Source organism: Dermacentor albipictus, chromosome 4 (genome assembly GCF_038994185.2).
Source record: "Dermacentor albipictus isolate Rhodes 1998 colony chromosome 4, USDA_Dalb.pri_finalv2, whole genome shotgun sequence".
Taxonomy (NCBI): Eukaryota; Metazoa; Arthropoda; class Arachnida; order Ixodida; family Ixodidae; genus Dermacentor; species Dermacentor albipictus.
Genome location: NC_091824.1, coordinates 95,889,028 through 95,901,944, shown reverse-complemented (window position 1 = coordinate 95,901,944; position 12,917 = coordinate 95,889,028). Strand labels below are relative to the sequence as shown.

The window sequence follows — 12,917 nt, the reverse complement described above, 5'->3', positions numbered from 1 at the left end:
ACGCGCAGAGCGCGCGGGCGACCCGTGCCGGCCTCGGAGTGATAACGTTGCCGCTCTCGGGGAAGTCCCATATTTCACGACGCGCGCATTTCTCGCCTCCGCCGAGAGAGGTCTCGTTTTCTGCGCTGCGCGATAACATCTCCGGACGCCCGCTCCGCCCCCCGCTGCCCTTTATTTACCGCAGTGCGTTCTCTTTCCCCTCTTTTCCTTTTTCGGGAGAGAGGAGGAAGCAAGCTTCCATCAGGCACCCCTCTGCTGATCCTAGGCTCCGGCAACGTACAGCGATTCCCGCAGCGGAATAACCTTGGTCCGTTGGGAAACTCGGTAGCCGTAAAGAGAACTTCGTTTTTTCCCCTTGTGAGCCTCGCGAGAGATCGTGGCTGTCTGGCCCGAGCGCGCGAGGGAAATATCCTTGGTCATTTCTTGACATGGCTTCTCTTTCTTTTAGTTCGCCGTGCATTAATTTTCTGAGATTTCTCTTACCGCATGAGAGAGGTTGCCCAGACTTCTTTCGACTACCCAGAATAGCCGCTCTAGAAAATCTTAGTACGAGCCCATAGGGATTGGAACACTTGCCGCCTGGTGTTCCTGTCGTTCTTCTGGACCGGTGAGTGCTACACCGTAACGAGTGCAGGGAAGAGCGGCCGTCCATGGGCGTTTTCTTCTTAGCGGCCCCTCTGCCTACCTTAAGTTCCTATTCCAGTTCGCACTTTCACCGAGCACACCGTTACGTGTAGCAAGAGAAAATGGCACTCCAGAGATGGTTAATGGGTGCTGGTTCCCAGATATGAAGTTCTGTCAATGTCGTTTTTTTTTTCTTTTTCACTTAGGCTACTAGTGTTAGGATAAAACATCTTGCCAAAAAAGTGGATAAATCTGTGTGAAATACTCTCGCAAGCCTCTACCTGAGTTACATGCACAAGTCACTCGCGCACGCTGACAACTTTCGTCACCTTTCAAATGTATTTCAGTCTTTCATTTTTGAACTGTATTTCCTATAATTCGTAAAGCAATATTGTAATTCTCGTTGACCACTGTTTCGGCCATTCTAGATGCAATCAAATTTTATTAATTTCTCTTTCATGCAGATCAATAGTACTTCATGTGAACTGATGGAGCATGACCAAATAGCTGGTCATCTACTGGCGCTGAAATGATGCGGCAGGAATATACCTCACGGAAATATCAGGGTGTTTTGTTGCAGCAGTACTTACTTACTCTAGAAAGAAATGCCTGACTGGCAACGCTGTTGTACAGACGTTGTTCTCCACTGCTCAATCGTGCAAAGCAAGGAAACTACTGACGCAGCATGACTAAATAGAAAACGGTACGGCAAGTGCTGCAAAGGAGGTTCCCATAAGTACTGCCAGCCAACCGCAGGGAGCTTCAGAGAGCAAGGCAACCAGCGCTCTCGTTTCTCTCCTGCGTAAACAAACTTATTTAGAGCGAGAGAAACGGGAATCAAATAGCGGTCCCACACGTCTCGTCTTAATGACAACGATATCGCGAGGTTCGCATTATTATCACCTCTAGAACGGATGCGCAACTTTTCCCTTTGCAAACGACAGCGTTGAGAAAGGGGACGATACAGCCATGACGCCACCATGGGTGTACACGTCGTCGTCTTAATTACAACATAGTGGGAATGCCCCTAGCCTTCGGAAGCCACCGTATCGCATTGTCCTCGCTTTTGACAAGCATCTCATACGTTCGGACTCCTTTCCTTCTCTTATCCGTACACCATCTTCAAGGTGAATCTTCTTCTCTGTCTCCACTTGTTCGTCTGGCGGCACCATTTGTGAAGGGCCTTCCCAAATAGACGCAGTTGTTCCGTCGGGGAGAAGGGGAGACGGGACGGGCGAACGGAATCGCCAGCTATCGCCATTCGTTATCAGGCCGCGAGAGAACAAGGCGGGAGGGAAATGGCGCCCTTCGTCTGCCTGGGCACGAGGCCACTGCCACAGCAATCCGCTTCCCCCTCTTCTCCCTGATGCCCCCTTCGCTGTCGTTCTCCCCCGGCTAGGGCTCCCACGATCCGCGACAAGCCACTGCCACGGCTGAAGAGAGAGCCGTGTTATTACTAATGGATGGGAAGTCCGGATAACGGTTTGGGCGAGGTCGGCCCTTCCGATAAGGTCGGACCGAGGGGATGTCGAATTAATGCGCGGCTGCAGCTTTCGGCCCTCCGGTTCTCCCCGCTTTTCGATTAAAGGCAACAGAACAGCGCTTTTAATTCTTAATTTGCGTGGTCTAACCTTTCTTTCCCTTTATGTTCTCTTCTCGGTGCACTTTGATTTTCGTTTTTTCTTTTCTCTTCGCTTTCCTGCGCGCGTTGGCTGGCTCTTGTTTCCCGCTCGCACTATCCTGCAAATGCATAAATAACCCTAGCTCATAAGGAAACGTGGGTGCGCTATGCAAACGTTAGCGTTCTGTTAGCCACGCATCCTACTATTAAAGCATAGACTTTTACCAGATGTATCTATCTATGGTAATATGCTACATTATTTATTATAATTTAGACGACAATAATTGACAACGCACCGTCTCCGCAACACTGGGAGGAAACCATTAACAGCGTTAGAGAATTAGACATGAAAAATACTCAAGCGAAAAGACGACATTTTTGTCTGACTGTTGGGTAAACTTACACTACAGAGCCAATCCGTGTTTCTCCTTGCAGCTTCTGGTGCGTTCCCTATAGTAGGGCGAAAATGATGTCATCAAACCGGTAACTTCCTATGTGAGGCCTTTCGTATAGGACATAAGTTGGCCAAACATGTTCTTTCGTTCCTTTCCGGGTCAGGTTAACTTCCAGCTTGCCTTTCACAGCGAAGTTGTTTGTCAGTGTTCCATGGATTTTTCGTGTCCATCAACAAATCTGCGTGTGCAAAAACTCATCTGCCGAAATGGATGCAATATCCCCTCAGTCTATGCAAAACCTTATGCGTCTCATCACTTGGATATGCATTTTCAGCAGATTAGTTATCAACAGGCACCATCTTCAAGATCAGTACACTTTCAAGTAGATAGTCTTTTTTTTCCTTCCTCCTTGATCGCAGTTTACCCAGGTTGGCTAAATCAACACTGCTTGCGCAGATTCAATCATAACGATCTTGTGTTTGAACAATTAGGTGCATTGCTGTCATGTTGCTTGATATTTGCGTTTTTGTCGTTGATGTCAAGTTATGAAGGCCTAAATGAACCCAAATCGCCTTGCTTTGAGCACGATATGAATGTTCTGAAAGAGAAAAAAGAATAGCAAAGCCAGCAATAGCAACTTTGATCGCGATTACAAAGAATCTGCCAAATACGTCGCAACATTTAGCGTCTTGCCAATATATCCTACGATTCCTTCAACCGGTGTTTCTTTTTCTCGAAGACGAGCAGGCAGGACCAGGCGCTTTTCAGCCGACGTGAAAATGCGTTCGCAGCACGAGGCAATTTATTAAAAAAAAAAGATAAAAGCTGGAACGCCTCACCTCACTGGCATTTCTCTGCATTATGCATCGAAAGTCGCGGCACGGCAAGTACAAGCAAGCCCCTGCAGGGGGCACCTCTGCGCCCATCCGCTATTATTTTGTTTACCCGAGGGGTTTGGGTTCCCCGACGCGACAACAAGGGGTGCTCGTAACGAATGCCCGAGTAACGCTCTCGAGGCGCACCACGGTTTGCCGTTCGCTCTTGCATCATTTATTTGTTCTTTCGAGTCTTTGTTCAATGCTCGCGCCGCGTCGATAATTGCGGTCCTCGCGGCTTCTTCGTGCGCACGCCGCGGCGTTCTTGCTGCTCCGGGCTTCCCGGGCGCGCCGCGAAGCCAAGTGGTTAAAAAAAGCTTAGCGGCACGAGAGCCCCACCCTGGCGTCCCACCCTTTATTCGCTTTTTTGCCGCAGCCTTAACGTTCTTTCGTTTTTGAATAACAGCCAAAAAGAATATCCCAGTTCTGATACATGTTCTCAGTTAGATTAATGTTTCATACACATTATTTAGGTGATTTCCGCGACTTGTACACAAATGACGCGAACCAGGCGTTTGCGCGAGAGTGTATGAGTCGTAACGGCTACGCGTGCGTAATGTTCTTGCTCCCTGATTTTATTTCACTTTATTATTCTGTGGTTCGTTGCATCGTTCGATAACAGGTGGGAATTTTCAGCAGCTCCTGTGCGTCATCGCTTACTTAACCTGTGAGTTGAGTAAGCGACTTAACCTGCGCCCGGCTCAGTGGCGTTTGCTTCAATCCCCACCACAGGACACCCGCCGCATAAGATGGTTGCAGGAAGTCGCGTGCGACTTGGCGGCCCGTTCTTTCATGGGAGCACTGCGTGGGACAGGTTTTGCGCAAACTTCTGAACCTAGCAATCCAACTAAGACACAAACAGATGTTTTTATCATTTGCCTCACTGACTTACACATTGGCTCGCTCGCTCACTCACTCACTCACTCACTCACTCACTCACTCACTCACTCACTCGCTCACTCACTCGCTCACTCACTCACTCACTCACTCACTCACTCACTCACTCACTCACTCACTCACTCACTCACTCACTCACTCACTCACTCACTCACTCACTCACTCACTCACTCACTCACTCACTCACTCACTCACTCACTCACTCACTCACTCACTCACTCACTCACTCACTCACTCCAGCTTGTTGACACTCGCAGACCCAAGTACGCGGGAGCAGGCGTTTGTACTAAAACACCAGCAAGCGCCACGTACGCTTTTATTGGATCCTTAGACGTAACAAATCCTGTCTAAACATAGTCGCACGAAAGGTGTGCCGCTGACTGCTTTCGCAGAAGCACCCGTCATACGCAGTAGTGGCTGCTGTAATAACAGGAGCACGTGCTGCTACGGTGTAGCCTGCCTTGTTTTCGTGTGACGTAAGCACAATAAGCAAAATCGACCCGACGCAGCGGGGGTCTCGTAAAGAGAAGAGGTAATTGCCTCTGCCTATGAAAATAGCCTTCGGTAACTGTAGCCCCAACCGAAGTGCTCATGGGGAAGAAGAAAGCGTTGCGTGTTAAGGCACAGGATATGTGCATGCACATACATAAGTAGATAGTCGCGGAAATGGCTGATCGTTATTGCCTGGTAACTGCGTATGCTTGAATTATTGATTTTGCGTTGTCTACAAGAAAATACAACTCAATAAAGACCAGTCTGCACATTTATGCTATCCATTTTCAACTGTTACCGTTATTATTCAAGCTTCATGAGTCAATAATATGCAGCAATGCAGTTCGTTGTCGCAAGTTTAGAAGTGCGCTTCGATCCTGTGTGGAAACATTGCCAGAAAGGCAGTTTTTTTTTTCCTTTTGTGTCCTTCATCCATATGGTCGAACCCATTGGTAAGCAGGTAATAAAAACGTTTGGGGCTTTCTACGGAAAAAAAATTTTCCCTCCTCCTTCAGACATAGCCAGGTGAGGCAGAAAATAGTAAATGCGCATAATCTGGATTAATGGTTTGCTGCAAGGCACTGCTGCACTAAGTCGTGATCATCAAGAGCCCTCTTTCAGCTCACAGATCATTCGACAAGCCCCGTGAGTTAGCTTCCGTTAACTAAAACATGCGCAGAAAAATAAAAGCGCGACGTCATACTAAGGCCACAACAAAATAAGCCGGTTACATTAGTGTTTGCTATCATTTCGGCTGGGACGTTTTGTGCATGACCCGCCGTGGTGGCGTAATGGCTGTGTGCTTGCGCTACTAAGGCCGAGCGCGCGAGATCGAATCCCGGCCGCGGCAGCCGCTTTCGCTGAGGGTGAAATGCAAGAACGGCCGTGTACCGTGCTTTGGGTACATGTTAAAGAACCCCAGGTGGTCAAAATTAATCCGGAGTTCCTCGCTTCGGCGGGCCTGAAATCCAAGTAGTGGTTTTGGCACGTAAAACCCTAGAAATTATTTTAAACAATTTCTTTTTCCTGTTTCCCATTGAAACCTTTCTGAATCAACGTATGCGTTCATCGTTGTCGATGCATCATCGTCATACCATCCTTGCCAATAGCCAACGCTGGTGAGCGAGTGTCAAAGCAAAGTAGGCCTATCTCCAAGACAATGTTTGTCGCATATAGCCGAAGCAGCAAAAATCTGAGGATGGCCACTACAAATCCCAAAGGAAGGTGACTTTAGTAGTATGGTGCGTCGCCTCATTGCATGAATTCTAACCGCATTGCCATCTACAGCCATTGCCATGTTGGTTCGGCGATAGTTTTTAAAAATTTTCTATCATCGTCTATGTACTTCCCGCACTTGCAAGAGTTCCTAGGGACTAAACTGTAGGTAATTCTTTTATGGCTCTCAACAGGTCGGCTGAGTTCCAGGAGGTAGGTTGTTGGGAGGCAGGCATTGTTAGAACACGGGAAGAAAGCACGCTGAGAATTGAGTGCTTTCTTTTTTCTAGGTACCATAAGCTATGTTGATGCGGACGTAGTGCAGAGGCATGGCGCTGTTTAGCCTTACAGTACTACGCAGGCGTGCCGACGGAGGCGCAGTAGCAGGCCTAATTCTCCCTTCCTCGCCGTCCTTGAGTCCAGGTAACGCATTTGCGGCCTGCAAGGCGACAGCACTTTAAAGAAAAGATTGTCAGAAGCGTCGCATGGTGTGCTCTCTACAAGACGCAAATGTCGTTGCCAGCGGTTTGTGGTGGTGAAAGCAGTTTGTTTTCGACTGAATCACCCGCATTCATGTGCCTACGTTCTCTCGCGTCTGCTTAGCGACGTAGAGTGGAAGTCACACCTCGACCTTCCCGTGACACTACTGAACGCTGTCTCCGTCGCTGACACGCCACGCAGAGAGTCACTTAGCGCGGCTGTCTTGACCCAGTCTTTCGGGTACATGTCTCCAGACGCGTAAAACTTCAGGAACAACAAAGCGGTGGTTTTTGTTCCTCCGCTAGGCCATCCTCATCTCGTTTCCTGGTTGTTTTAGTCTTATTCCAACCGAGGCGCCAAAGCCCAGAATACGAGCACAGGCAGAGGGTGTTTTCTTTTTTCCTTTCCTAGTTTTTGTTTTCCTTTTTCTTTTACCTGCTTTGTTGTGACGGTGACATCGTGCGGCTGGCCGCTGTTTATGCGCGGCGAGTCGCGCGCGCGCCGGAATACCTTACGCGCCAGATTGGACTTGGCTTCAGACAGGAAAAAGCACTCGGCTGTAATTGAAAGGCTCTCGGGCACCCCGGTGCGTGCTTTTCTTTTACTTCTTTTTTTCCTTTGGTCCCGCATTGTGTCGTTTCGGGGCTTGACACATACGAAACCACGTGGACAGCATTGCAACGCTGGTTGAGCAATGGCGTCCGGCGCAAATAGCAGAGTCAGCGGCGGCGCGTGGGGAGGAAAAAGGAGAGAGAGAGAGAGAGAGAGAGAGAGAGAGAGAGAGAGAGAGGAAAGGTGCAGGGCCAAGGGGAGACGCAGTAGTGAGTGGGAGGGAGAATATAGGAACGGAGGTTACGCGCAGTGCTTACCCATCCGGCCACTAGGTGGAGCGTGCGCCGCGCACGCAGCGCCCCTCGTGGCGGTGCCAGGCTGTTTTGTGGTGGCGCGTGATTCATAGTCGCGACCGCTCGTGTGCGCCCAAAGCGTCACGCTCAAGCGCGGCCGGCTCGCGCATTCGGCTCTCTTCCGACGACGCGCTTGACCGAGCCCGCGACATCGGGACGCATTCGTTCGACGCAGCGGCCGCCTGCGCTGCCACGCGGCGCGCCGTGTGTTTGCTCGCGAAGCCACGCGAGGCTTGCTTTGTTGGCGCCCCCTCGCGACTAACTCTTTCTTTCCCCCATGAACTGCAGCCTTAACCTCACCCCCCCCCCCCACCCCCCTCACAGACACACACAACTCTACCACCGTGCGTCTCTCTGTGTAGCTGCTCGTTCAGCCACCAAGCCGTTTTTGTCGATGCTATTGTTGCCCTTTCCACCTGTTTTTGATTTTCGTTTCGCTTACTCCACGCTCCCATTGCCTCTTATAGATGCATTGCGAATTCTGCAGCAAACGAGGTTGGAGCAATATTCCTGCCCAAGAGGAATGCTTATCTGAAAAGGTCGAGGCCCGATAAACCTAGAACGTAAATTGGCATAAGGGAAGGGCGTCATTTTGGCTTTCGCAGCTGTGTACTTTCTCGCTATATCAATCAAAATAAAAGAAATACCGCATGGATGCACATAAGGCCAGGATGGTGTTACTTTTGTTTAGCAAAGTAACACCATTAACCTGAAGCCATTGTCACCACACATTCGTTCACAAAGTCATTATGTGGAGGTTGCAGCATGCATCCATGCTGCGAAGAACTACAACATTTATATTGAGGCGTACACGAATGCTGCAAATCAGGGCATCAGATAAAAGAGAAGCTTTGTAATATTGAACGATGGACAGTATTCCAACCATCCTTAGATACTGAAGACTTCCCCGCAGGCTACAAGCAGATGGGCTCTTACGTGTGAACTTACATATGAAATTCCAATTTGTACATGCGGGATTAGTATTGAAGTAATTCGATAACGAATACTTGAGAACGGACTCTTCGGTACTCTCCACTGTGATTCCAGTTTATAAATTCTCTACAAGCCTTTGATCTCAGACACTTGTCGATTGATTCCTGATAGGTCTTCTCAATTTCAAAGGCTTTTTAATTGAGCCGTCGCTTTTTGATGTCTTATATGTACACACATATTTTTACTCTCATAATGGATGTATACAAATACCTGATAGAAATATTCCCTGTTCTTTAATATTCCCGTTTAAACTAAAGAGCTCTTTTTAAGCACGCGTCCGTGGCAGATTGAGTAAGTCTGTTCCTTTAGAATGATCTCTCGAAGAGGAGCGCGGTACATACGCGGCATATCAAGGTGCGCAATTGACAAACTAATAAATACTAAAATGTTTAATTATTTATATTAGGCTCACGCGGCACTTCTGAAATTGAAGCCATTCGTTACTCAGGGCACGTCAACTGAACGTCGCGCCCAGGTGTGCTGCTTGTGAAGTAGATTCAAATGAAAGCTACATTAATTCTATATTCTGCGATCGTAAAATCGATAATAGTACTACTAAGCCAACACTGGGAAATGTTACAGGTCTAATTACATATACTAAGGTAAGGTATGAACTACAGGTAATATGAGGTACGTGCTAAATTTAATACGATATGTTATTGACGCGAAGGTGTTGACACGCACAAAGGTGATGAGGCCTAGTTTTTCACAAGCCTTTACAATAGATCTGAAGGCCCCCACAACACATTAATAAGTAAGCACAATATGAAACCCATTGCAGCATAGCGTGCAATAGGGTTCTTAGAGATATTCATCATCCAAAAAATATGACCTGCTTGAAACACTCGATAAGTAACGCGTACCCCAGCGCTACTAAAACTGCCCTTGTAGAATTTTCGGAAAGAGTGCTCGGGGTTTCGCACCAAATACAACGAAAAAAAAAAAGAACACATTAACATGTCGAAAAGAAATGACAGACCTTCTCCTTAATTTGTTTCTTCTTGGGCTGTTTTAAGTAAGAAGAATAAGCAACTGGCACAGCTCAAAAAATGTAACTGCTTGCGGAAATTTCTGAGTGTTCTCGGCGGACTTCGATTGTGCAGCAGGAGACACGTGAAACCGCCGCCGCTTGCAATTATACGCATCCCTGAAACCCGACCGTATTATTGGGGTTGAATATTTCGTTCGATTCGATTCGATGTGTTTAGAAATCTTTAATGTATGTGCACCCTTAATGTACGTGCTATCCCTTACGTCAGAAAGTGCCTTTCCACCCTCTTCTTCTCGGGAGGATAATTTGTAGTCAAATGAGGTCTTCAGCATCTTTCTTACAACGAGTCGCTGATACGGTCATAAAGTGATATCACACGGGAGAAAATAGAATGGCGTGAGCAGGCGAGACAAACCCTGGCAGCGGAGAATGTGCGCTTAATGCGCCTTCGTTGAGGCTGTTGAGATTTATGTCAATGGGATAGCCGGCACACAGGAAGGAAAAATGGATGTCAATGGGCGTCATTTGACCCCATTTCTTCCATAGGGCCCCTCATCGTGATACACTCAGGAAGGCTTCAACATATGCCCGCAGCTATATCTTTCCACAGTTCTCATATATATATATATATATATATATATATATATATATATATATATATATATATATATATATATATACTGATGTGTCCGGTGAAGCAAACCTGTCTTTGCCCTTTGCCGGTCGATCTTATTACGGGAGAGCGCATGGCCGTGAGAGGTAACGCCCTTATATACTGAACCGGTAAGACCATTTTCGATGCGTATCTCGTAATAAACAGAGCGAGTTTTGCGAATGATCTTTACTGGACGTACTCCTTTCTGGACGGCGAGAATAAAGGCGAGGTAAAGGAAACTAAAAAATTGAAAGCGCAACCAAGTGCAAGCTAAGGATGATTCTCCGCCTTCTATGACATTTCCGTTCGCCTACCGGAAGAGAAGAAATCGCATTAATGAATAAATATTGCTCCCAGGAGAAGTGGCAGCAAATAGTCAGTAAAAAAAGAAGCTTTATACGTAGCTTGACAGAGCAGTAATAAGAAAGAAAATGTATATAGGGCTACGGGGATAAAAAAGAAAAATACTGGGACACTGCGCCTCTAAAACGACTGTCATCACGACATTCTGTAGTGCAGCTCCCGTTTCGCCTCCCAGCTGAACTGGCGCGCACGGGCACTCTTCATTTGATTTTCATAGTCGAATCTTTCTCTCTCACTCTCTCACTCTTTTTCGTTGTCATTCGCTGCTGCGGTCCTTCCTTGTTTTTCTCTCTTTTCGTCCTACCGGTACCTTCGTTTGACTTCGGGGTATTTTCGATCGTCCCTCTAAAAAGTGAACTGCCACCGTAATGACGATACTCAAAGTTTTCGTAACTGTCTCCGCGGAAAACGTACTGTGGGCTCCCGTACGTTTTCTATGCATATATCGGAGATCCTAGGTGCGCGCTCTACCGGATCATCACCGGAGAATTTGGCGATTGAAATTTGGCGCTTTCTGGTCCCCGCCCTACGTTACGCCTTGTGTTTTCTTGTCTTTGTTATTCGTTATTACTATTGCTTACGTATGTGTCATCGCATTTCCTCCGCCAAAGAGGTGGGGGAGGGGGCTGAAAGGGAGGAGGGCTAAATGAAATCACGCCTCTAATGTTGCGTGTGCAGATATAGACATTACGGGCTTCATAGGCACTTCTGTTTTATCGTCTTTAGTTTCTGACGTTTGCCTAACAGCGCCATGGCCGAGCGTGGGCTGTCGATGGTGCTGGCTTTTAGCGAAGATTGGAAACTGTCAGCGGGTGAATGTTCTAGCATAATGATGATATCTTTCCCTTAGTCTGTGTGAGTGGGCTGGGCGGCAATGTCCCTGATGTACCCATTTTATCAGTTTGCTCTGAGGATTGCTCTTATTCTGCGTACTAGGTTCTTCTATCGCACTTATTTTTTTCGCCGCATAGATAGTTCGAAGCGCAGGCTGACCACCCAAGTTCTTCTTCGCTGGATTGGCTTCTTGTCACGCATTGCTCGATCTTTGCACTCCTTATTTTCTTCCAGCCGTGTGGTGTGTTTCACTCGCTTATGAACAGCGCGAATATATTCTCGGGTCTGGGTTTGAACTTTTACTGTGAGCGCAGCTAGGAGCTAGATACAAGTGTGCTCTTTCTTTCCGTGCGTCAATCCATGCCCTCTCGTTAGGCTGCGTCGTGGAGAGCTTGATACGTTCCTTGTGTTAATCTGCGGCGTGTGTGGTCGTGCCAGGGTCGATCTCAGCGTGTGGAAGTCATTGTTACCCGCCGTGGTGGCTTATTGACTGCAACCTTCTGCTAGTGAGAACGAGGTCGCGGGATCAACTCCTTACGCGGCAGCAGCATTCTTAAGAGGGCGAAATGCAAGGACACTCATGCACAAAATTAGCGCGCAGGCTCAAGATCTGCGAGTGGTCGAAATAATTTAGGGCCCCCACTCTACGGAGTCTCTCATAGTCAGTGTGTTGGTTTAGAGTGTGAAAGCTAATATTTTATTATATATTCCGCTTTCATTATTGTACAATTATCATCGCTGTCATTGTGTCGCCACCATCATTGCCGTCGTCGTGCCACTATTTTCATTTCGTTTTCGTTACAACTGCAGGAGCGTCAGTGAGCTTGTACAGCATTGCAGGAGCTCGTCCCAAATTGTAGCCGCTAGGTGTAGTCGTGAAGTACACGCGTGCACACACACACACACACACACACACACACACACACACACGCACATGCACACCCACACACACACACACACACACACATACACACACACACACGCACGCACGCACACACACACGCGTGCACACACGCACGCACACACGCGCACACACGCACAAGTACACGCGCACACACGCACACGTACACGCGCACACACGAACACGTACACGCGCAAGCGCGCACACGCGCACACACACTCTCTCTCTCTCTCTCTCTCTCTCTCTGTGCTGTGCTACTGCTGGTAGTTGAGTATGCAGGTATTTCGGTATGCAGGTGTGACTAATGTGAACTCCCAGAACTTCCACCACAATGTGCGTTTCTATTGGTTGGTATCGGGCGATTGCAGTAGTCGCCACTGTTTATGCGAAAACAGGGCATATCTCACTCATGTACTGATGCTGAAAGCAACAGACGATTATAAGATGGGGATGTGTGCAAAGCTTCGGTCACAGTATTCGAAGAAGGCACTTACATCATCGAAGATTATTCCATCGATTAGAATATCTGTTGAAGGATTGCACAATTATTTCGCCGTTGCCATGACAAAAGCAGCCGAGCAAGTGATGGGCGGGTAGTGAACGTCCTCGTAAGCTTCAGTGACAGCATTTTAATAAGCGATATCTGGGCTTAAAGCCATCGCAAAATGTACGGTTG

General features: G+C 47.8%; 1 protein-coding gene across 1 annotated transcript in view; it reads left to right on the top strand.

The window, feature by feature from the left end:
* The window catches only part of LOC135911412 (beta-1,3-galactosyltransferase 5-like), a 302,140-nt gene that overhangs the window by 43,152 nt on the left and 246,071 nt on the right, over window positions 1-12,917 (top strand). The gene's annotated exons all lie outside the window — the stretch shown is intronic.